Source organism: Mustela nigripes, chromosome 11 (genome assembly GCF_022355385.1).
Source record: "Mustela nigripes isolate SB6536 chromosome 11, MUSNIG.SB6536, whole genome shotgun sequence".
NCBI lineage: Eukaryota > Metazoa > Chordata > Mammalia > Carnivora > Mustelidae > Mustela > Mustela nigripes.
This window is the reverse complement of record NC_081567.1, coordinates 30970418-30996235: the sequence shown is the minus strand read 5'-3', so window position 1 is coordinate 30996235 and position 25818 is coordinate 30970418. Positions and strand designations below refer to the sequence as shown.

General features: G+C 43.6%; 1 long non-coding RNA gene across 2 annotated transcripts in view; it reads right to left on the bottom strand.

Annotated features, from left to right (window-relative positions):
- Positions 1–507: 507 nt before the first annotated feature.
- LOC132027225 (uncharacterized) overlaps positions 508–25818 on the bottom strand; it is a 53178-nt gene continuing 27867 nt past the window's right edge. Inside the window, exon 3 of one of the 2 annotated variants that reach the window (XR_009407099.1) lies at positions 508–675. This is a non-coding gene — a long non-coding RNA (uncharacterized LOC132027225). Of the gene's footprint in view, positions 676–11464; positions 11593–25818 lie in introns of those variants that run through there. The other variant, XR_009407098.1, reaches the window with a different exon arrangement.

Genomic DNA, 25818 nt, shown 5'->3' with positions numbered 1-25818 from the left:
AAATTCACCCCAAAGCCCCAGGGGGAAAAAACCACATTTTTTTCTGGTCACATGTCCTCATGAGGGCTGGAGATGTTATAAATGTTATTGAACTTGAGGTTCTGCTAGCTGAGAACTGTGACTATTTGCAGAGCTGTGTCTCTGTCCTGAGCTCCATCAGGCTTGCTGATGAGACTGGCAGGTCAGCAGAGAGAAGGTAATAGTAACTCTATGCATAACGGGGAATGTATATGGAGGAAGACAGAGACCAGATCACCGAACTTCATATGGGTAGCGCCCAGTGCAGCTGTGAAACTGTAACCTGTAAACCTGTAAAAATACATTAATAGTAACACTTCTGATATCCTTCCCGCCAATGAGAATGCTGTTATGTGATGTATAAAAAAAGTGATATGTACCCCAAAAATGTATTCTCTTTTGCACATTAATACAGATCAAGCAGAGACATTAAACCTCTCTGTGGGTTTCATTTCTTTTGGGTCCAAACACATTTTGTCATATTCAAACACAAAATCTCGGAGGCTGTTGCTTGCTTTTGAAAAGCTAATAATAATGCATCGATTGCTACAAGCTCTTTCTTGCTTTGGTTGAAAATATTCAAAAATCTCGAGGCAGGACCATTTTTCCCAGGGCTTTTTCCAAGGTTGCTGCTGTTCCCAGGGCACAAGTCCTAAACTGTGGGAGGGGGAGAGAGGGTAGGGAGGCGTCAGTGGCAGAACTTTCATCTGAATATGAATGTAATCTGAATATTATGAATCTGAATCTGCATCTAAAACTTATTTATTAATTCAACAAACGGTTTCTGGGCAACTGTTTTGTGCAGAGAACGCTGCTCCTGACCCTGAGGCAGGGCAAGAACAGGACCAGGGCTGTCTCCATGGAAGCTTATCTCAGAGGGTGAGAAATAAACAAAATAAACTCATGTCTGTAATGGGTAGAATTATGTCCCCCTAAAAGATAAGTTCAAGTCCCAACACCCAGTACCTGTGAATAGGACTTTATTTGGAAACAAGGTCTTGGTTTATGTCAAGTTCAGGTGAGGTCTTACAGGTTTAGGGTAGGCAATAAACCCCGTGGTTGGTGTCTTTATTTTTTTTTTAAAGATTTTATTTATTTATTTGACAGACAGAGATCACAAGTAGGCAGAGAGACAGGCAGAGAGAGAGTGAGAGGGGGAAGCAGGCTCCCCGCTGAGCAGAGAGCCCGAGGCGGGGCTGGATCCCAGGACCCTGAGATCATGACCTGAGCCGAAGGCAGCGGCCTAACCCATGAGCCACCCAGGCGCCCTGTTGGGGTCTTTATAAGAGGTGGGAGATTGGGGCACAGATGCGCAGGGGAGAAGGCTGTGTGAAGACAGAGGCAGAGACTGGACGGACACATCTGTAAACCAAGGAATGCCAGGATTTCTGGCCGCCACCGGGAGCCAGGGGGAAGAAAAGCAAGGACGGACGGTCCCACGGAGCCTCCAGAGGAAGCACGGCCCTGCTGACACCTGGACTTCATCCCTCTGGCCTCTGGAACTATGAGAGAATAAACGTGTGTTGTTCTTAAGCCTCTCTGTTGGCCGTACAGCCCCAGGAAAGGAAAACAACCCCTAACAGGGTTTCAGAGAGTGACAGATGGTCTGGAGAAAAGTAAGCAAGAGAAGGGGATGAAGGGTAACCGGGGAGGGGGCTCGCTCCAGTAACAGATAGGATTGCCAACTCAGTGCCACAGGATGCAGACCTTATCCGAGCTCTGGCTGCCATGACAAAATACCACAGACCCGATGGCTTAAAGACAGGCAGATGTTTCTCACGCTCCTGGAAGCCAGAAGTACTAGCTCAAAGGCGCTGAGAGGTTAAGTTTCATCTCCAGGCCTCGCCTCTTGGCCTGGAGGAGGCCGCCCACCCCTGGGTGCTCACATGACCTCCCCTTTGTGTGGAAACGTAATGTAACTATTTCCTTACCCTAAATACAGCCACACTGGGGGGCTTTGGGGGTGTATGTATGGGTGTTGGCTATACATACATTCAGCCCGTAACAGAGATCTTACCCAAAAGCTGTCTCTATGAATAATGCAAAAGATATGGTGCCCCTGAGAGCCAGCTGAAGCCAGGGGGAGTCTGGGGTCGCCAGTCCAACTCCTCAGACCCTGCCTTGTGTATTAGGACAACACCAGCCGAGGAATTACATCCATGGCCTCTAAGTGATGCAGGCAGGACTACAACATGTCCATTTTATACTCCAGTCATTATACGGCTGACTCGGACATTTGCCAGAAGTCCGTTAATTCCAAGTTTGTTTAGCATTCGTAAATTCAACCGGCTAGGTGCAACCTGCTGAAAGCATTCTATACCAACAACAAGGACCAGCATTGGCAACACAATGCCAGACCCAGTACAACAAGAAAATGAGGGGTGCCGTGTCCAAAAATGAATGAAGCACTTCATGATGATGATACGGAACATTAAACTGAGGTGGGGAGTTCTAACCACAGAGCCCTGTGTTACTGATGAGGACCGGCCCTTATCTCTCTGCGGCCAATGCCAGCAGGAGGAGAAAGGAGATAGTTCACTAGGAGATCTGACCTGATCTTTTCTTTCTTTTATTGTCTTCTCTCCCCTGGCTTCCGCGGGTGAAGGAGAGCAGAGGACAGGCCAGCTGGGACCCTTCTTTCCCAGAAGGCTCACTGGGTGAGCTGCTGTTGGACCATACACTTCTGAGAAAGAGAAGGGTAGGGATAGGTCCCTGGGGCCTGGCAGACCAGAGGAAGGACTTTGCCTCTGTTTCCTGGGTGAAGAGACCTTACTGGCAGGCTCCCAGCGAGGGAGTCACACGATCTGACATTTCTGAATAGCACTCCGGCTGTTGTTGTGAAGAAGAAAGAAAGTAAGACACTCCTTGTGATCCTGAAAGTTATAATCAAGGCAGCAATGGCCAGAATTACCATTCCACTGTAACATCAGGTAACAAAAAGGTTCTGTGCTAATGACCTGACTTTCGGATCATGCTTTCATTCTCGGGGCTCTCTAGGTACCGTCTGCCTCCCCTAGTCAACCATTAGCTCCCAGAAGAAAGAAGTGACTCGCACGGAAGGTCTCTAGGGCCCGGCACCATGTCTCACACACACTAATGCTCAACAAATACTTGTTGAATGAATCATTCCTTTTGAAGCCAAATGTTTTTGCTGTTGTCTTCTTCGTAATTATTATCAATTGTGGTAAAACATACATATAACATAAAATTTACTCTTTTAACCATTGTCTAGTGGCTTGAAAGAACATTCACATCATTGTCCCTAGAACTTTCCAACAGCCTAAACTGAAAACTCTACCCCCACTAAAAATAACTCCCATTACCCCTCCCCTCCTGCCCCGGGTAATTACTGCCCTCCAGGTGTCTTTATGAATTTGGTTACTCTGAGTACCCCATATCAGTGGAGAATACAATGCTTGTCCTCTTGTGTCTGGCTTATTTGACCTAGCAAAGTGTCTTCAAAGTTCATCCACGCTGTATCCCACACCAGAATATTCATTGTGCGGATCGACCACATTGTGTTTATCCATTCATCCATCGATGGACGTCTGGGTTCTTTCTACCTTTTGGATATTGAAAATAACGCTGCTAACATGGATGTGGAAAAATCTGCTTTGAGTCCCTGCTTTGGATTCCTTTTGTGTATTTTTTTCATTAAGTTTTTTATCATGAAAAAACATCAAAAACCTAAGAAAAATTGCAAAATGTCACAATGAAACCCAGAACACTGTACTTCTATATTTCATGTTAGATTGAAAGCAAGTCTTTTTTTTTTTTTTTCAAGATTTTATTTATTTGTCAGAGAGAGAAAGAGACAGCAGAAGCAGAGGGAGAAGCAGGCTCCCCACTGGGCAAGGAGCCCAATGCAGAACTCGATCCTAGCACCCTGGGATCACGACTCAAGCCAAAGGCAGGTAGATGCTTTACCGACTGAGCCACCCAGGCATCCCAGATTGGAAAAAAATCTTAATAGCTTTTCTCAGTTACCCTGGATCCGACTGGGGGTGAAGAGGAGATTGGTAAGAGGGAGAACACTGAATAGTTGTTATTTGAAAGCAAGGACGTTTATGTTCTTGTGCAGAATGAGAATGGTCGGCTAATGGGGGCAGCATGGGGAGTGATAGAATTTCTCTGAGCCTCACTTTCCTGGACTGTAGAATGGGAATGACTCATAGAACCTAATTCACAGCGTCATTGAGAGAACCAAGATGATGTGGGTGCTGGTCTGATCACAGTATCCAAGTACCTGTTAAGTGTTAACCATTCTTATCACTAATAATGATTAGAGAAATGTTCCTATCTTCCACCTGCTTTCATCTGAGGGCTCAGCAGAGTTGTAACTTTCCAAAGTCACAAGAGGCAGTTTGGGGTTGGAGCAGAGGTTCAGATGGTAGAAGGGGGCTAAGACTTGACTGATTTGCTCTGGTTCTTTCAACATACTCTTGGCATTTAACCAAGAAGGAGCTTTATTTTTTCCTAAATTCTGCATCCTTAAATGATATCTTGAATGGATTGGAACCATCAAGCAGGACAAAAATGATACATGTACAAGACAGAGGTGCTAAATATGACATATTTTCTTTTTAGAACATGAGAATAATCAAAATAATAAGTACTAATTCCCTCCTTCATATAAGCATGCATCCTGGAATCCAGAGTTTGTTTTCAACTAATCAATAACTGCAGGAGATTCAGAAAGTCACCTAAGGCCCCCAAGAGTATAAAACATTTCTTGACATCCACATTAATTAATCAGACTGATCAAGGGTGATTGACCAAATTAGATAGGATAAACAATCAAGCAAATTGAGTTTTCATACTGGGAAACCACAAAGCCAAAATTGCTTCCTTTGAAGACAATGATTCGTACCCACCACTGGGTACTCCTGATTAGTCCAAAACCAACTCAGAGCAATTAGCAAGCCACAGCTGATATATCTGGGCTCTTCCATAAGAGAATGTAACATGTGCACATCTATCTTGCTTGTAATTTTTAATCACTAGTTAGGATTATGTTAGATTAGCTGTGTGATTCACATGAGTCTGACTTGACACGTCAACTCTTTGTGCTAACAAAATTTTCTCAAGGAAAAGTGAAATTTACATAAATTTCAAAGTGAAAATTACATAAAATTTTGAAACTGAAACTTTTTAAGATTCAAATTGATTTTTTGGAAACTGAAATTTTCGGAATGAGAAAAAAGGTTTGCACCCTTAGAATTCTGCTCCATGTCATCAAGCTGTCCTTCCTTCGGAGCCTTAGGCACTTTCAGGGACACCTACAGAGCACAAGCATGTCCCCTTCACACAGACCCACACTCCAGCTCTGGGTTCACTACCACCTTTGCTGCTGTGATCCATAGAAAGCAAAGGTATATCATTTCTGAATGATGGGATAGTCTGGGGAAGAGAAATCAACCAAGTCTTCCTAAATTTGGATGCCACTTCTTGGAAGGACCAGAAGAACTTATCAACTGTAGATCAGCCATGTCCCTGTATCTGCCTTCCCAAAGGACCTAACCAACGACACCTGCCAACCACCTATCTCAACTGTACCCTGCAACAACCCTTGGAAACAACAGACTTTCAATGGGAGTAGAAGGCTTTGGGGCAAGTTAGTGTCCTGTGTGTATAGAAGCCAGAGCCCTAAGCTATGGACAGGAGCCCTGGTTTTTGCTCTCTTGGACATGCCATTTCACTACTCCAGGATATAGAATTCCAGGGACCATAGGTCATGTGGTCCAATGAAATGGTTCAAATGAAATGCATTTCAGAGACAACTCTTCAGGTCTGCAGTATTATAAAGGAGGAAACTAAAGCTCAGAGCACTTTAAGTTCATCTCTTCTTCACTCAACAGGTATCTGTTGACTGACTAATCTACTCAGTGGCAGGCATTGTGCTAGAAGATTGGGACAGAGAGGGAAACTGACCTCAAAAGACTCACAGTCCAGCACCGCAAGAGGGATGGGCCTTTACATAATTTGGGGTCAGGGACCACTTGGAAAATCTCATGAACCCTCCTCTCAACAACAAAAAAAATTGAATTAAATAACTGTATAGGCACATGCCCTTACATAAACACAATTCAGCCTATGAATTCTGGTAGATGCACTGACTCCTGGGAGCCTATCCACAGATTCCCAATTCAAAGTCATTCATTAACATGAAACACGCTGTCCTTGCCCTAAACCTTTTATTTTGAATCTTTACACCAACCCATCGAGGAGGGATTCGTAGTCTCACTTTACAGGGGAAGAAACCAACAAACAAGAGTGTCTGTGAACGTGCTGGGATCCTGTTGCAAGCTGCTGTGACATTAGTTATGTCGTTTGGGTGCAAGTAATAGAAATTTGCTCTGGTGAGCTCATGCCGAAAAGGATGGAGAAGATATCAGGTAACTTGGAGAATCAAAGAAAAGGCTATGGAATTGGGCTCAAAACAGTAGGAATCGGGGCAGCTCTACAGCTCCACATTTCCCCTCCCCCCCCAATCTTTGTATTACTGTTGTTGAAAACAGAACAACAGGCCGAAAGTGGAGTTACTTGTGCTAAGCCCCATGTAACCAAACCACTTTCATCACAGTTTTGGCTTTTCCCAGAAATGGAATTTTAAGCCAGTCAATCAGGAACCACCTGGTCAGCACTAATAAGGTCCTCTGCCCGACACACCCTGCCATCCGCGGAAGGAAAGCGATCTTGCAATCAACAACCTGCTTTTTGTCTAGTATCATGTCCTTGTTCCTTCTCCCTTCTGCCTATGAAAGCCTTTCATTTTGTACAGCAACTTGGAGTGCCTTTCTGTCTGCTAGACTGGATGCTGCCTAACTCAAGTTTTAGCTCCAATAAACTCTTTAAATGTTTAATATGCTCAGTTTATCTTTTTTTTTTTTTTAAAGATTATCCATCTCTCTATCTGCCTATGTAAGAGAGAGAAAGAGAAACAGAGCACATGGTTGAAGAAGCAGAGTGTGATGGACAAGCAGAGTCTGCTCTCAGGGACGTGGGGCTCGATCCCAGGACCCTGAGATCATGACCTGAGGCGAAACCAAGAGTCAAGGCTTAATCCGAGAGTCGGTCACTCACCCAGGCACCTCATTATGCTTCAGTTTACCTTTGTTCCCCCTTTTTTGAAAGATTTTATTTATTTATTTAAGATAGAGAATAAATGTGAGAGGGAGCATGAGTGGGGGGCAGCAGGCAGAGAGAGAAGCAGGCTCCCCACTGAGCAAGGAGCCCATCATGGGGCTCAATCTCAGGACCCTAGTCTTGCGACCTGAGCTGAAGGCAGACATGTAATTGACTGAGCCACCTAGGCACCCTGCTTCAGTTTATCTTCCAACACTGCCCTCAAAATTTAGAGCCCTGTGCCGTAACCAAACTGTAGTCAGGTTCCTCTGGGCCCCAACCTCTGGGTGTCCTTGCTTATCACTGCACTGCCTCATTTGAGCAAAAATCCCGTCAAGTAAGTTTAGCCCGAATCCACACCTCCCACATTTGATCAAATTCCTCACCTACCACCTTTTGGGGCGCAGGGGGGTGGGGTGGGGAGGGTATCTGCTCACCTTGGGCTGCCTTCATCAAGAATCCCCTTAGGTTGGTTTAGCAAGAATTACCCTTTCTTCAACCCACTCCTTGCTTTAAATCTCCACATTTTGTGCTGCCTTTGGAGTTGAATCCAATCTCCCTCCCCTACTTCCAAGTCCCACTGCAGTGGTCCCTTGAATAAAGTCCTTGGTACTGTTTTTCTTTTTCTTTTTTTAAAAGATTATTTATTTATTTATTTGACAGACCGAGATCATAAGTAGGCAGAAAGGCAGGCAGAGAGAGAGAGAGAGAGAGAGAGAAAGAAGGAAGCAGTCTTCCTGCTGAGCAGAGAGCTTGATGCAGGACTTGATCCCAGGACCCTGGGATCATGACCTGAGCCAAAGGCAGAGGCTTAACCCACGGAGCCACCCAGGCCCCCCGGTACTGTTCTTCAACAAGTATCAGAATCATTATTTTTTGACACCATGGAACAGATTCCCCTGGGGTGGATCATATGTGCATCTGTGGCCAGGGGCTGGTCCTCACAAGGCTGTGTACTATGGGGAGGCAGATCTCTGAAAGGAAAGTGTAATGCACTGACTGAAAAAAAAACAGGGAGGCCAAAATCACCAACAAACTTACAGTAAAAAAGAAGGCATGTATAGAACCATGCGTATGCTTCGATGAGGGTATCTCCACCCTCCTTTCAAGATTCTCTAATTTGAACAGAAGTCAGTATCATTGGTAATTAGTCATTGTATCTGACTTTTCTCTCCACCCTGAATTCATAATTCAATTATCCTAATGATAGTCCAGAAATTTTGAGCCATTCCTGACCTATGAGCTCTCAGAAAGTAAATCTAAAGCCAAATGGATTGTTAGGCTGTGTCCCAGGCCTTGGATGAGTCATGAATGCGCAGATGTCATGGAAGGATGTAGTTCTGCCTTCCCAGCATCTATCCCTCTTTCTTCTGATAACAGTATCCTGATTTTCCCTGTTCTGTACTCAAGAGGGAATGTAGGAACTAGGCAGAAATAATCAGCATTAGTCCCAAGACTGAAAATATTTGCCAAATTATTGGGAAATGCATATTCCATCCCCCCCGGGTTTGCTAGCCTGGAAGGCTGACTAATGGGTCTTTATTTCATCATTTAAGCACCTAGATCCAGCCATGCCTGAAGCTTTCTGAACTTTTTAATTTCATCATTTGATGATTTGTGTGTGTGTGCATGTGTGTGATTGAATATCAGTTAAAATAATATATAATAAATATATGTAAATATGTATATATACATGTATACATACATACATATATACATATATAAACACATACATATATGAATGTGTATATAGGCAAATATAAAGGTGTTTCACCATGTCTAATCATGTAGTGATACCAATGATTTTAGTACGTTAGTACAGCTATTTTGTTTTGTTTTTAAAGATTTTATTTATTTATTTGACAGAGGGAAATCACAAGTAGATGGAGAGGCAGGCAGAGAGAGAGAGAGAGGAAGCAGGCTCCCCGCTGAACAGAGAGCCCAATGCGGGACTCGATCCCAGGACCCTGAGATCACGACCCGAGCCGAAGGCAGCGGCTTAACCCACTGAGCCACCCAGGCGCCCCTGTTTTGTTTTTTAAATTAGTCACATAATATAGTATAGACGAAGAACAGAAGGACAAACACAAAAAAGCAAACAGAAGGCCAGATTACTCTTCCTTTTCCATTCCTCTCTATGTCCAGGCTCCTTTTTCATAGGCACCCAATATTATCAAGATGCTGGGTTATCAACCAATCATAACTTTGAACCATGGCAATAGACCACTGATTTTATAAACTAACAAAATTAAATAACTAAGGACCCAAGATTTGAATGTATTTTTGTCACTAGGGTGGTTTGCATTTTAAGAGGCATCTTTAAAAAAGGGCAATGTATCATCCAGTAGAATTGATTAATAATGGTGGGACTTCAGCTGTGCCTGGGTGGCGCAGTCGGTTAAGTGTCCAACTCCGGATTTCAGCTCAGGTCATGATCTCAGGGTCCTGAGACTGAACCCCATGTCAGGCTCTGTACTCAGCACAGAGTCTGCTTGAGATGTTCTCTCCCTCTCCCTCTGCCCTCCCCTTCACAAGAGTGTGCACGTGCTCTCTTGCTCTCCCTCAAGTAAATAAATTAATTAAATGATGAAGGAATTTCAGGTATTTATCTAATGCAACGGACTGAATGTTTATGTCCACCCATTAAATTCATATGCTGTGATCCTAACCCTCAATGTAATGGTGCTAGGAGGTGGGGCCTTTGGGAGGTGATTAGGTCATGTGGATGACCTTGAATGGGATGAGCAACTTCATAAAAGAGACCCCAGAGAGCTCCCTCGCCCCTTCCACCACGGGAGGACACAGCAAGAAGATGCTATTGGCGAATCAGCAACAGGTTCTCACCAGACACTGAATCTGCCGGCAGAGCAGTGAGAAAGAGGTTTGCGGTTTCCATGACCCAGTCCAGGGCATCTTTGTTACAGCAGCCCAAACAGACAAAGATATCTAATAAAGATTTCCTGAGCAGCTACCATGTGCTACACAAGATGCCATGACACAAGCGTATACGAGGGGTCTCTTCTCTCAGAGAATTTTCAGACAACTTCCGGGAGCAGCTCCGTGTTCAGATCACACTGTGGAAACATCCCCTGGACACCTAAGCTCTGGCGGAGGGAGGCGGCCGCCAAGAGATGCTTCCTCCAAACCCACATGTTAGTTCTAGCTTGGTTAGTATTAACTACGCAACAGAGTGAGCTGGTGTGAGTCTTAGGGTTGGGGCTGCCCCTCCAGCTCTCCCCAAAGGACAGCCCATCAGGCCAGCCAGGGGTCTCCTCAGCCTCGGAGGGGCTGCCAATCAGCTTGCTTTGTTTCCTCAGCTGTAGTCTCTCCCTCAGTCATCACCATCCTATTGTCAGGGTTGTAGGCTTTCGAATCCCAGCAGTCAGTCAGAGAGCTCTGCCCTGGATAAACAAACAGGGGACTCTGTAGGGCCACTCTGGCACTGAAAGTGACCGTGTGATTTTGAAGGCTCCAAGAGGGGCAGGTGAATGGGGTTGAGCTCTGGGACTGGCTGCAGCAAAGGAAGCTGAGGGCCAGCAACTCCCTAATGATGTTGATCAAAGTGAATGAATTATGGTGAAAATGCACTTCCCTGGGCCGGGAGGACCCCGTGTGGATCCAGCTGGCGGTACTGGTAGTGTCCGAGAGCAAATCCCACATGCTAAAGACAGCGTCCTTCAGTACTGCCCAGCAGAGGACACAGACTTGTGGGCAGATCGGCCAAGACTCAAGGAAATAAAAAGTCGGAACACTCGTGGAACTGGACAGAAGCTTCAGGTGTGTAACACAGGCACATGTGTGTTGTGTGTGCACGCGCGTGTGTGTGTTCACTCACTGTGCCCAAGACAGGGCAGAATTCCCTGTTAGGCACAGTGGCCACCTAGGGCCTGCGATACATTTAAGTATCATGTTTCCATTTCATTTTAAAGTCAGAAGAAAGAAATGAATATGGCAATAATTATCCCAGCTTGGATTTTATTTACCTTTGTATGTGCAGAGCTGCATTTTTTTTTTTTTTTAATGGAGGAAAGGGCCCCTGATGGCCAAAGTGCCTGGAGCCCACAAAGTCTGTACCGTGGCCATGGCCCACCTGTCTAGAACAGCCTTCTCATTGTGATCATCTGTTACCCTAACATTCGTTTCCTTCCCCGGCGACATCAGCTCCACCTCCACCAGATGAAGACATTGCTGCCCTGAAACAGACAGACCCGAGGTAACAGAACGAGCCGGGGAACCCAGATCCCCACCTCCCGCTTCAATCTCTAACATGCTACGCTATCCGTCAGAAGTACAGTACCTGTCAGAGAGAGCCCTGAACAGAAATCACTGGTGGGAGCAAATATGTCTACAAATCAAGCAGAATGGCTTCTACGAGATGATTCCAGCGCTGTGCCAGGAGGGTAGAAGGCATCTTTATCACCAGAGACAGGGAATTTAGGGCCAAGAAGTCTGTATAAACAAACAAAACCTGTTACTTCTTCACCATTCTACTACCCTTTGCCCGAATCCCTTTGTCTTATCAATTCTTCACATGCTGTTTCTTTGTCTAAAATGTATAAAAGCTCCTGATTGGGTCACGTCTTTGAGTCTTATATTTTTGTGGGGCTTCCATGCATATGTAATTAAATGTAGCTTTCTCCTGTTCATCTGGGCATGTCTCAGCCAAGAACCTAGAAGGATGGCGGGAAAATATTTTTCTCCCCTACACTTTCTGCAGGAAAGTGGGGAAAGTGAGTGGAGCCCCTCCTCTGCCTCTTTCAGCTCTCTCAGTGAATGGGTTCGAATCCTGCCTCAGTCACTCATTTGGAAATCTGGACCAGGATGCTCAGTCCCTGGCATGGCCTCTTTGTCTTGGGAGTTACCTCTGATTAGTTCCCTAAACCCCCAACCCACCTGACAGAGTCTTTCCAATGAGCATTCAACTCCCCAAACCCCTGTGATTGCCTTCTGTGTCTTGGACCAGTATTTCAGTGTTACATTGCATCTGGCTCCCTAGAATAGACTTGAAGGGGACCTGGGACCCCTGGGGGGTGGGGAGAAGCTGGGGGATGAAGAAAAAAGGCCTCTTACCCAGTTTAAGGCAGAGCATCTACACATCAGTCAGACCTCCCAAGAGGCCAGGTGGGGTCTCTTCCCAACACCTAAGCTTCATCATGCTATAAGTGCATCTTTCTTTTCTCCTCCTTGAGTTGCATTATAAAAGACCTCCTGCTATCATGGCTGGGTAGGGACTGACTCAAGGAACAGAGATGGGGCTGGAGGTGGAAATGAGGGATGGAGATTTCTGCTTCATTCTCTATCACACAGCTCCTGGCACGTACAATAGAGGCTGCCTTAACAGATTTGTACTTTGAGCCAGTTATGGCACTAAGAGCCTTCATGTAGTTGTCATCCCAGCTCCACTTTGAAATTGGCTCTATTCTTATTTTCTTATGAATGAGCCCAGAGTGATTAAATGACATGCTTCTGATCATACAGCTGAAGTGTCAGACCCAGTCCTCAAAACCAAGAAAGCTGAGGCCAAAGCTTATACTCCATCAAAGAGTAAGTCTCCGAAAGACTTTTTTAAAACTATAATTCTCATTCAGATAGATACTATGCATGTGTCCAAGTCTTATTTAACTTATTTATGAGGGAAGCAAAATAATGACAAGACTATTTCACTGTGAGAAACTGAAATGTTGTAAACACTTAAAAAAAGAAGCTGAGGAACGCCTGGGTGGCTCAGTCGGTTAAGCAGCTGCCTTCGGCTCAGGTCATGATTCCAGCGTCCTGGGATCAAGTCCCACATCAGGCTCCTTGCTCCGCGGGAGCCTGCTTCTCCCTCTGGCTCTGCGTTCCACTCTGTCTGCCTGTGCTCGCTCTCGCTCGCTCTCTCTCTGGCAAATAAATAAATAAAAAATCTTTAAAAAAAAAAAGAAAAAAGAAGCTGAGATAGAATTGCTATTACCAAATGAGACATACAACTGGTTAATATCCTACAGGGCAATAAAGCCATAACCTTTGGATTAACTACCTCTATTAGACAGAAAAGAAAGTCATTACACCTTACTAATTCTATAAAATGATGAGATATCTTGGCACTCATCAGTTGTGCAAATAGAGTTGAGTTATCCCAGGGTGTCAGCTAAGTTTTAGGTAGGCTCTTTAGATGTTCTAGCTGGTTATGATCATCTTTTTGCCTTATTTCCGAGTTTTATATGGTTCTCCTTAGCAAACCTTAATCCCCATATTAATAGTGTTGTTGTACATGGTAATGTGTCCCTGCCCCTTGGTCCTCTCAGTGAATCCTCAACTATCCCTACGCCGGGGCTTTTCTGTGGTCCCATTTCTCTACTGCTCCCAAGTCCGGTCAGGACAAAGATGGGGAACTTCTCACCAGGCAATAATCAAGTCTGACACTTGGTCCGGAGCTGGGGACATGAACTTCTTTCCAGCTTTCAAGGATGTGACTCATAATGCAAACAGACAACAGGGAAGCGTACGTCCCAGGATCTTCACCCTTTCTGCTTTGGCCACTCTTGTATTTAAAATGTCTTCTTCTTGCTGCCTGTCTCTATTAACCTCAGTTTCTGTTGGAAAGTCAAATGCCTCCAAGGAAAGTCACCGTGTTCAGAGGCAAATGAGCAGAAAATCTGCTACTGGCTAAGTGGGAAATGTACCATAAGCAAAAAGTCTTCTGTTCAAAGGGGTCCCTCTGGTCCTGTTCTTGTTTTCTGAAGAGGAAACTAAAGATGAAGTTGGGGGAGAAATTGATTTTTTTCTCCCCTTTTTAAAGTTCACATTTTTTCCCTTGGAATTAACCTCCCCAGAATAATTTTAAAAATCATTCATGTGATATGAATTTAAAACATTCATAATTTAATCCTGATGTTGTGGGGCTGTCAAGCACAATAGCCAAGAATGAATTCTTGAGACATCACATGGTGTAACTTAGTAAGTTTATTTAAGTAGCACAGGGACAGGACCTGTAGGAAGCTGTATGAAGCACCTTTGCTTAGTACTCGAGAGGAAGGGGACATGCAGGGAATATTAGACCATAAATGTCTCCTTCGAATTTCTACTCATAAAACTACTTTCACAAGATTTCTCTGTGCATATCATTCAGTCTGATATTAACTATCGGTGAGATGTAGAAGCGGCTGTGAGGCCCTTTAAGATGTATAAGCAGCATGTACTCGACCCTCATCAAAACTATGCAGGCTACTGGTGACCCTGCTGGGCTAAAGCTAAAAATTTTCTGCTTCAATCCTCCTCACGGGTGTTTCCTTTCATTCAGAAAATGGGCGTATGGACAGGGAAATCGTATCTCATAATAATGCTCACAGTAAGGACAGACACTCACCTATGAATAAAATAAACTCTAAATTACAATGGCTTGTAAGAGCAAACACACAAGAATATTTTTCTTTCCCCCCGAAATGCGAGCAGCTATAGCAGTTCTGCTTTGCAAAGCTGTCAGGACCTCTGGAGGCTTTCATTTTTATTGTGTTTTTCATCTCTAAGGTGTTATCCTTGTTCTCCTGGCCCAAAGTCCACATTCCAATCAATAGAAAGGAGAAAAAAATGACAAAAGGAAGAAACACAGCTTGCTTCATAAGGCAAAACCTAGAAGCTGTTCACCAGCACTTCCTCTCACATCCCATTGGACAAAATGTAGTCACATGCACACACCTTATCACAAAGGAGCCTGGGAAATGTAGTTTTTATTCTGGGAAGCCTGTCCAGCAATGACCTAGCAGACCTCTTAATAGAGAAGAGGGGGATGCCTTTTAAAGAAAGGCAGGCAGTTTGTGCCATGGCTAGATAAATGAGCATTTGACCATTTCCAGACCTGACTATTTTATTGCTTTGCCAGGGGCTTCTTTGAGAGAAATTTACCCAAGACAAAGTTGTTAAATACTTGGAATTCTTTCCAGTGAATTATATAACAAGTGAAAAAAGTGAGTTCTTTTTATGGATGTGTGTGTGTGCATGCATGCGTGTGTGTGTGTGCGTGTGTGTGTGTGTGTGTGTACATATATATTTATCTGCCCTGGAAATTTCTGAAAGGATACTCCGGAGACTGTTAAAAACAGTTAACTTTAGAGAGTAGAACAGGCTGTGAAGAGGAGGGAGGCTTTACATTTCATTTTATTCCCTTCCATGCTGTTAAAGACACTTACCATGTATATGGATTTCCTTTATAATAATGAGAACTAGTTAATAAAAATAAGGGAGCTTCTGGCTTTGATTCAGAAGCATACAATTTAAAGTTGGAAAAAGGGATTCAGAGGAAACTCAAGTCAAGATGTACTATCAAATGGGGGGGATAAAGCAATTGAAGATTCATTTGACTACTATGATCCTGTTTGGATTTTTAAATTATATGTGGGATATAAATATACATATGTAGGTGTGAGTATAGATAGACATAGCTTCATAAAAAAAAGAGTAATGAATTGGAGGAGTACACATCAAATCATGAACTGTATTTATCTCTGGAGGTTAATGATGTGAAGGAGTTTACTTCCTCTTTTATTTATTTTTGTAATAACTTATTATATTGGCTCATATCTTAATAAGCAGAAATAAAACAGCATAGATAAAATGGAAAGACTCCAATGAGTTTTTTTTTTTTTAATTCCTTCTACAACAGCTCTAGCATTCAGGCTCTCATTAAATAATTTCAACAAAGGAGAATTCATTCATTTATTAGAGAGAAGCATATGAAATATGTGCCACCATGTTGGGTCCTTGGAATACAAGGATGTTATAAATAGAGGGGTCTTTGTTTTGGAGCCTCAAGTAGTCAGAGGAGGGTAAGGATGGAAGAGGAAGTGGGCAAAGAGAACACCATTGGAGGGATCACACCTGCCTTTTCATGGCTGCATCCCACTTCCTAGATTAGGGGCTGGTCCCTGATAGGTGCTCAGTAAATATTTTTTGAACAAGTAAATATTTTTTGAATTTTTTGAACAGTAAAGATCTTTTGAACAGAGGAGGGAGAGAGAGCTAATAAGCTGATTTGTCAGATGGCAGGATCATTCTGTCCTCAGTGTAAGGAAGAACCAGGGATAAACCAAAGCAGCAGTGATGGTCACTTTGGGGCGGCGGTGGCACAGAGAATGCAGATCTGGATCTCTGAGAAAACAAATGGAAAAAAATAGAAGGGATAACCTCTAGTTCTCAGGCTGTCTGTTCATTTGTGACATCTTCCTTCCTGTGCCTTCCACTTACCAGTGTTTTGCTACATAAATAAAGGTGTTATGCCGGTATGGTGATTAGAAAGTTAATGATAATTACAATTGCTTCCTTTGGTTCTCTAGCAATTTCATTCGTTATATACATTTTATTCAATTATACTGAGCCAGCTTTGATGATGGAAAAATACAAAAGAGTTCACTGTTAATTATAACAGGATATTTACATAATTTCCAAGCAGTCCCAGATTTAGTTCATCTTTTTAGAGTGAACCTCAAAGGATGATTTTTGAGTTTCCTTATAATTTTTTTTTTTTTTTTACTTCAGCAATCTCTTTACAGTGAAATTGTGTTACCTGTATAATAACACTTTGTGGAAAAACCTGACTGATAAAAATAAAGCCACTGTAGATTTTATTTCTTCTGTTGTTATCACTCCAAAAGTTCTGGGGGCATTGGGTATCACCTGCAAAGGGGCAAAAAAAAGAATTTTCCAGGCTGCTAAAATGGGAAGTGACCACTTCCCCCTTCCTCTTGCCAGAACGTTTCCATGAGAAACCTAGAGGTTGTAAATCCTTTCTCTAACCTTTCAGTATGGATGTAAATCTCTTTTTTTTTTTTTTTTTTTAAAGATTTTATTTATTTATTTGACAGACAGAGATACAAGTAGGCAGAGAGGCAGACAGAGGGGGAAGCAGGCTCCCTGCCGAGCAGAGAGCCCGATGCGGGGCTCGATCCCAGGACCCTGGGATCATGACCTGAGCCGAAGGCAGGGGCTCTAACCCACTGAGCCAAGGTCAGTAAGCCTCTTGCCTGTTTTACAGCAGAGAAACATTCTTGCCAAGTTCTGGAATTCATCCCTTTTGAACCGTGAACTTCTGAGAAGGTAAGAGCCCAGTCTCCCTATCACTCTGAGTACCTCGCTCTGAGTTAGCACAGGAAGAAGACAGGTTTTACTGCAAATCTTCAGCCCACTCAGGCAAGAAAGCTCAGTGTCTTCACCTTCTATCTGAATAAAAGAAATACCCTTCAATCCCTGAACACACTGTCAGACTTGCACGTGCTCAGTGCCACTGGATATAGATGGGATTTTCTACTCCGCATCTAGGGGTTAGGTCTTTCTGGCAAACCAGGCAAGACTTCCTTCATCTGAACTGGGAACCAGGAGTCTCAGCTCCACCACTGATGAGAAGAGAAATCACCTCTTAAAGGTATCCTTTAATTTCATCCCCCATACAGGGGAAGTGCTAAATCCTTTCCACTTAAATTACCATGAGATTCATTCAGACTTAGCTGGGCTTTTCCTCCCACTTAAAGGAAGACCGTGGATTGAATCCTCAACCAACATTAATATCCCACAAACCTCTGTCAAGAATTTGATTAATGTCTGCCCCAAAGTGCTACCGACAGCCGGTACAAAAAGTACATTCTGGAATGCCTGGCCAGCTCAAAAGAATCCTCCTCCTCTGGGCAATGTCTTTTTGAATACTCTGGGCAAATAAGGGATTTATGACAAATAAGATGATGGTTTTCCTTTCTTGTCCAAAACCCTAGATGGTAATTATTGGCCAAATGACTTAAAAAGAATGACTGACTGGGTTGCATCATCAAGGTGATGCCAACAAAGCCAGCAACTGGTGTTGAGTGGGCTGGTTAATGCTGTAATAAATATTCATCATGTTTCTGGGAAATTCAATCTAGGAGAAACACAACCACGAAAAGCAAAAAAAAAAACAAAACACCAAAACCCAGTCTTTTCATTTTTCATTTATCTCTTATCTCAGTTCAATGGTCTTTGTAAATAAAGAGCGTAATTTGGTGAAGTGAATAAATCTAATACAAAGAATGAGGTAAGACATATCCTAACCCAACAGGTGTTCTGGAACAGGGGCCAGATCAGGCCTCAGATGTCACTGCATGGTGATATTTGGAATAATATAAAAGAAACAGGAGGTCTGTAAGATTCAGAGTTAATTAGATTTGGTCAACATTTACGCAGCCAACAAATAGTTAATGAGCATGTATCACGCACCAAACGCGATGCTTGGTGCCAGAGCAAAACCAGTCATGCCTCCTGTCCTCAAGGAGCTTACTGTCACCCAAGGGAGACAGACATTTATCAGACACCCAGACAAAGGTTTCCTCTCATAGGTACTGAATGAAAGCGTCTCAGACAGGTGGTTTTCCATCCAGAAAGAGAGAGAGAAGAGGCTCTCCTGACGAGATGATGCTTCCCAAGGATGAGACTCAGCCAAAAGCAGCAAGGAAGCAAAAGTGATTAAGTTGAGAAGACTGGCAGTGCCAAAGTCATGGCCAGAGGGAGAGGGGCCAGTACGGGGGGGGGGGGGGGGGGGGGGGGGGGGGGGGACTAAAGGAGCTCAAGCGTGGGCAGAACAGAAAGAGCAGGAAGGAGGAGAGGACGGCTGATTTGCATTTTAAAAGAACTCTCAAAGGAGCTACCAAGCCCTGAAAAGACACAGAGGAACCTTAAATGCACATTATTACCAAGGGAAAGAAGTCAGACTGAAAAGGCTGAGGGGAAGGCAGGGAGGAGTAGAGGGAGCACAATTTCTAGGGCCGTGAAACTGTTCTGTAGGATTCTGCGATGGTCACCACCTGTCATCATGCCTTTGGCCAAACCCAGAGAACATACAACAACAAGAATGAACTCAAATGCGAAGTATGGACTCTGGGTGATAATGATGTGTCCATGCTGGTGTCAAAGGACGTGAAATCCTGCCCTCTCAAAGGTCCTTCTAGCTGGACTAAGAATCAAATTGGTATGAGATAGATTAACAGGAGAAAATCAAATGTAAGAGCACAGGGACAGGGAATCCACACAAACAGGGACATTCCCAAGATAGTCACGCAACGTAAGGTATAAATATATATGGCGCCCTGAGCTAAGGGCAAAGGGGAAAGGATCTGGGATTTCAGAGGAAGGGAATGCATCTCACAGGGCAATGAAGGTAGATGTTTAGTGGTAAGATGTTTGCCCTGCCATATAGATGAGACAGATAAAATTTATTTCTGGGGGGCGCCTGCGTGGCTCAGTCCGTTAAGCCTCTGCCTTCGGCTCAGGTCATGATCCCAGGGTCCTGGGATCAAGCCCGGCGTCGGGCTTTCTGCTCAGCAGGGAGCCTGCTTCCCCATTCTCTCTGCCAGTCTCTCTGCCTACTTGTGATCGCTCTCTCTCTGTGTCAAAATAATAAATAAAATCTAAAAAAAAAAAAAAAAATTATTTCTGGTAATAACCTTTCTTCTGGGAAAGACCCCCAATTTAGATTCTTCTAGGTAATTAAGAGAGAGGCAAAATTTTCTCTTGAGGGGGGTGCCTGGGTGGTACAGTCAGTTGGACATCTGACTCTTGGTTTCAGGATCTCTGGTCAGGATCTCAAGGTCGTGAGTTGGAGTCCCGGGTCAGGCTCTGTGCTCAGTGGGGAGCTGGCTTGAGATTCCCTCTCCCTATGCCCCTCCCCACTGTGCTCACGTGCACTTTCTCTCTAAAGATGAATAGATAAATCTTAAAAAAAAAAAAAAAAAAAGTTTCTCTTGTACCCCTAAGATACCGATTGCCTTCAGCTCAAAATAATCCACATGCCAAAGGAGCCCACTGCAGGAAAAGGAGACTGTCCTGACCTTCTTCACAGATTCATCAACTGTAACAAATGTGCCATCCTGATGGGGGTGTTGATAACGTGGGAGGCTGTGCATGCATGTGGGACCGGGAGCGTATAGGAAACCTCTGTATCTTCTGCTCCATTTTGCTGTGAACCTAAAACAGCTCTAAAAAAAAAATAATAATAATAATAAGGTCTATTTAAAAAGAGAAAGATACCTCTAGCTTCATAATCAAGAATGGAACAGGTGGGAAACATAAGCAAAATGAAAGTTAGAAGGGCTTCTATAACCATCCAGGCAAGAGGTGGTCATGGCTTAGACCAGGAAGGTGGAAATGAAGATGGAGAGCAGAGTACTGATTAAAGGAGATATATAGGAGATGAAATCAATAGGCCTGGGTGACGGACTGGATAAGGAGGTCGGGGAGGGCCAGGGGGCATCCGCCATGGTGTGCAGGAACTGATCCAGATGGTCTCACAAGACCTGATGCTTACACTTCCAGAAATTCTGCAAGCTGACTGCTAAATAGCCACTATTAGGAGCGCCTAGGTGGCTCAGTGGGTTAAAGCCTCTGCTTTCGGCTAAGGTCATGGTCCCAGGGTCCTGGGATCGAGCCCCGTATCTGGCTCTCTGCTCAGCAGGGAGCCTGCTTCCCTCTCTCTGCCTGCCTCTCTGCCTACTTGTGATCTCTGTCAAATAAATAAAATCTTTAAAACAACAACAACAAATAAATGGCCACCATTAGAAGTTATTACATTACAAAAATTATATCCCATGTTAAAAAACAAAAGTAATACTCAAACTTTATCCCTTTCTAGTTATTTCACTACATTTGACTGTTATCTATACTCTTGAAATCAGTTATGCCCACAGCATCTACAGTATCCATGTGGTAGGAGCACTGCATCATGGGTAGCTTCTGCACGCTTCTTCCCAGTTCCAACTTGCATAACATCACGTCAGGAGCTTGAAACTAGCTACGGTGGAGATATTTATGCCACAAAAGTTGGCAAAGGACACAAACCGAGGCTTTATTTTCCCTAAAGAGCAAGTTGTTGAACATTTACTAGCAAACCATGGGTGAGGGAATAAAACAGCAGGGAGGGTTTCTGCAAATCCTCAAGACAGAAGATCATGATAAAGTCTCTGTACCAGAAATCAGTTATTACTATGAATGATGGTTATTCTACCACCAAACATTTACCAAGCTCTCGTCAGGTGTCAGTGTTATATTCACCATTCAACATGGAGTCTCTGAGTCCTCACGGCAACCCTAGGAGATGGGCATGCTGGGTATTCTCCACGGATAAGAAAACCCAGGTTCAGACCAGTTAGGTGACCTGCCAGGGGCAACATGGTGAGTAGGCAGCAGAGCCAGGACCGGAGCCTGAGTCTGTATGCCCGGAGTCCTGTTCTTTCTCTGAAGGGGATTAGAACCCAACTTGATGCTGAAACATCTTGAAAACAGATCTAGGGCCCCTTGATTCAGAGACAAGATGTGTTCTAGAGTCTTCTTCCCTCCTCATCTCTCTCTCTGTTCTAGGTCTTCCTCTCTCCTTTCCTCTCTCCACTCCTTCCCCAAATCTCCCCACTTCTGTCTCCATGCCTCTATGCCTTAGAAAACAGCTAACAGTTTCTTTATGGAGTAACTAAGAAATAAATGCAGACTATCAGACTATAGACTATCAGACTATACAGACTATCATTCTTTTATTCCATTAATAACAAGTATAAATTATCAATGCAAACAACCCTGAAAACAACTACACATCACAGAGGGTCAAACTTACTTCTGCTTAAAAATTGACAAATGAATCACATTTTTCTCCGCAAAATGTGCATCTTTGCTAAATTTATCCTAGGAAAACAGAACTTGGCAGAAATAATGGTCTCAAAATGGAATCAATAGTAAGTTGTAATCAGTATATGCAATGTGGGGGAAACAGTAGATTAAGTCAAACTTGTTGTAAAAGTTAAGTGGAAAACAATTCCCATGCCACTAATTTCAGCAAAATGAAAAAATAAGAAGATGTATGGAAAATTAAGAATAGCTTAATGACTCGTGTAGATCACTCATCACAGAATTAAATTGGTTTAATAGAATTCACTTTAGACAATGCTTTCTCATTGAGAATTCACCCCTTTGATACCATTCTAATACAAATATTTGTATTCAATATACCTTTGCATCACATTGGTGTGTGAGAGAGGGTAAAAACACTGCCCAGGCCCTGAGGCCAGTTCTATGCTGACCATCCTTGCTGATTTCTGAGTCTCTTTCATCCCAAAGTGTCCTGACTAACCCAGAAGACAATGAATACTTTTGGGCTTCCTGTAGAAGTATGTTTCCACAGTCAACACTAAGTAGGAATGGCAAACCATCCTAGGATCTTGGGAATCCACTTGGGAATCAAGCCCATTGTGCTTCTGAAAGTCGAAGATGAATAAAGATTCTGCCCTTATAAACAGTAGCTGGCATATAGGAGCAGTTCAAAAATGTTAGAAGGATGGATGGTTGGATAGTCATATTACATATTTACTGGGGAAACAACAGGTCTTTAAAAATCCATTTTCTGTCTTCTCTACTTGTCTTACCATATAGTTTTAAGTTTTAAAGTTAAGTATGGCGGTACTGAGACCATCCAATCTAGCCAATAAAGTAGATCCCTTAGATGTATCAATGATTAGTGTAGCTAAAATGTCTAGGCTGCTGACATTTCACACACCAAGAGAATTTGAGAATTAATCAACACAAGGGACTTCTGGGGAGACCAGCATAGGCACAGTCAGCTCCAGACTGGCCAGAGGGAGGCAGAGAGAGCAAATGGGACCTCTATAGTGGCTAAGGGGTGAGGCTGGGGGAGTAGGGGAGAGTTCCTATGCACAGACTAGAGATTTGTGAAGTCTGAATTTCCTACCAGCATCAAAACAGGAAAGAAACAAGGGCTTTATTGACCTGTCCAGATGTGGGCCAAAGAAGAAATGGAGGGTGAAGTCAAAAGAAGCCACCCACCTGGGTGGCTCAGTCAGTTGACAGTCCAAGTCTTGGTTTCAGCTCAGGTCAAGATCTCAGGGTTGTAAGATTAATCCCCATGTCAAGTTCCATGCTCAGCTCAGAGTCTACTTGAAATTCCCTCTCTCTCTCTCTGTGTCCCTCCCCTGACTCATACATACTTTCTCTTTCTCTCTAATATATAAATAAAATCTTTTTTGAAAATGCATTGCTATTTTAAAAAAGAAGAACATCAAGAACTGGACTCCATATTGCAATCAGGGCCCACGGGTGCAAGAGCACCTGGAGTCCTAAACAGACCAGGTTCGGCCACCCACCATGGATAAAATCCAAAGACAGAGAAACAAGTGGTGTTGAAACAAGGGATGTATTTCAGGGAGGCCAACACCAGGAAGACAGTGGACTAGAGTCTCCAAAGACTGTCTCCAAAGGGCTGAAAATTATTTCTAGATTTATACAAGGAGAATGGGGGACAAAGGTCAGTGGGTATGTGCAGGTGAGCAGTAAAGGTCAGATAGATCCTTGTCTTGGAGTCAATCAAGCAGGGTATTCCTGGGGTCAGGGCAGTTGTTATTGTGAGACAGGTAGTTTAAGAGCCCATCACGGATGCTTTGGCCACCAGTGTCCTGCCTCTTGCCTGAGTTAAGAGAGAACCTATAAAGAAGAACTTAATCAGAATGTGGAGACTGAGGTCAAAGTGGAGGCAGCTTAAGTCCTCTTTCATTATTACAATAACATATCCCCTAACCTATCACACCAGCTATCATGAAGATAAAATGAGAGAACGTAGGTAGCTTTCATCTTTTTATGGAATCTTTTTTTATATCATATTTGTGTGCGACCTCATTGTTACCAGCAAGGCAACACATTAAGGGTTACCAAATTTTTCTGTAAAGGGTCAGATGACAAATTTGTTAGGCTTTGTGAGCTGTTCAGTCCCTGTCACAACTACTCAGCTCTGCCCTGTAGCACAAAAGCCACCGTGGAAAATACCCAGCAAATGGGTGTGGCTGTGTTCCTGTAGCTAGAAGGCAACAGAAGTTCTCAAATAGAGGGCTCAAGGTCATGGCAGAAGGGAGGAGAGGAAGGGACAAAAGCAGGGAAGGAATGTGTTTGGTTTGCTGAACTAATAGTTCCAGCCAGGGAGTCGCACAAGTAGGGGTCACCTGATAGCACCTTATGTGAGCCAGTTTGAGCCAGCCTGGAGCTGACGGTCTGCAAGGAAGCCCCCCTGAGCTGACTTGAAGTTGCCTTCAGTTCTTTACAACACTAAGATCTCCTCCTATGGGCAGAGTTATCTGCCATTATTTGAACATACAATGTAGGCCCTAGCATGTTGACACATTAGGCATGTGCCATTGAACCAAAAATGCCTCTCCAAGCTCCCTGCCCCTGCCCTCGGAGGCACTGAATGAAAGCTTCCTCTACTAACCTCAGGGGGAGACAGTGCTTTGAGAGCTACCTCCCTGTCTCCTGACTTATAACAAGCAATGAAAGCTCTTGGCTTTCATCACTTCCTTGGGTTGTTTTCAATTTGATATATGTAAAGTAATGAACCTCTTGAGTTTTGTTACATTCCTATAAAACTGAAGGGGTTCAGAACAAGTCTCCCCAAAATGTACCACTCTGGCAATGTGGATTGTTTTGAGCTGAAGATGACCAAGATCCAGCCGTTTCAAGAAAAACTTTTACCTCTCCCTGTCTAAAAGAATTTAGATAGAGTGCTGGTTCAGAAAGAGAACTGCCACCCGAGATATCTACAAAAAATATGGACTAGGTGTAGGTAAGTTGTGGGGAGCTCAGCAGGGCTTGGAAATGAAAGTCCTCTCCATACCGCACTGCTTCTATATAGCCCAGCAAACACTTGTTTATCAAACATTTACTTTTTTTTCATCTTCCTGTGAATTCTCTCTCTCTGCTTTGAAGTCCCATACCCTTACACCCTTCTCCTCAACTCTGGATGGCATACAAGCCTCAACTGCCTGACCATCTGTCTAGTCTTAAGAAGCCCTAGAACTAAATTTTTCTCCTGTTAATTTGTTCTATGTTAATTTGATTATTAGACCAGCCAAAGAACCAAAAAGGGCAGAGTAAAAAATATTTTCTTCCCAATAAAACTTGATTCACGGACACTGAAGTTTGAATGTCATATAATTTTCACACGTCATAAGATCTTCTTCTTTTTACTTTTTCAACCCTTAAAAAAATATAATGTGGAGACCAAGAAAAACAAGGCTGTCTACCTCAAGTCTAGCCTTGACATAAGTACAGCCATCTTGGCCCGGCAGCCATCTTAGGCCTCCGTGACCGGTAGATGACCCCTGGCTCCAAGAAGACTGACCAGAGGTTTTGAAAACAAAACACCATACCAAAAACCAGTTAGGAATAGGATAACTTAATGAGGTAATAAGTCATGTCAGGAGTAGGATAGCTTGACGTTGTAATAAATCATGTCAGAAATAGGATAGCTTAACACTGTAATAGATCACAAGAACATAGGGATGCAATCATGGCCCAATCACCTACTGCCAAATCCATCCCTACTCTGTTTTTAAAAACTGACTGTAATCTGGTTCGGGGTCCAAGTCTCTACTCCTCTGTGTCAGGTATACTTGGGCCCAAGCTTAAGCTTGCTGAATAAACCCTCGTGTGTTTACATCGGTGTTGGCTCCTTGGTGGTCTCTCAGACACGAAAACTTGGGCTTAACAATAAGAACCGTTCATAGCTCATAGGCCATACAAAAACCGATAGCATGGTTGAAATCAACAACATAAGAAACAACAGGTATTGGTGAGGATGTGGAGAAAAAGGAACCCTCTTCCACTGCTGGTGGGAATGCAAGCTGGAACAGCCACTGT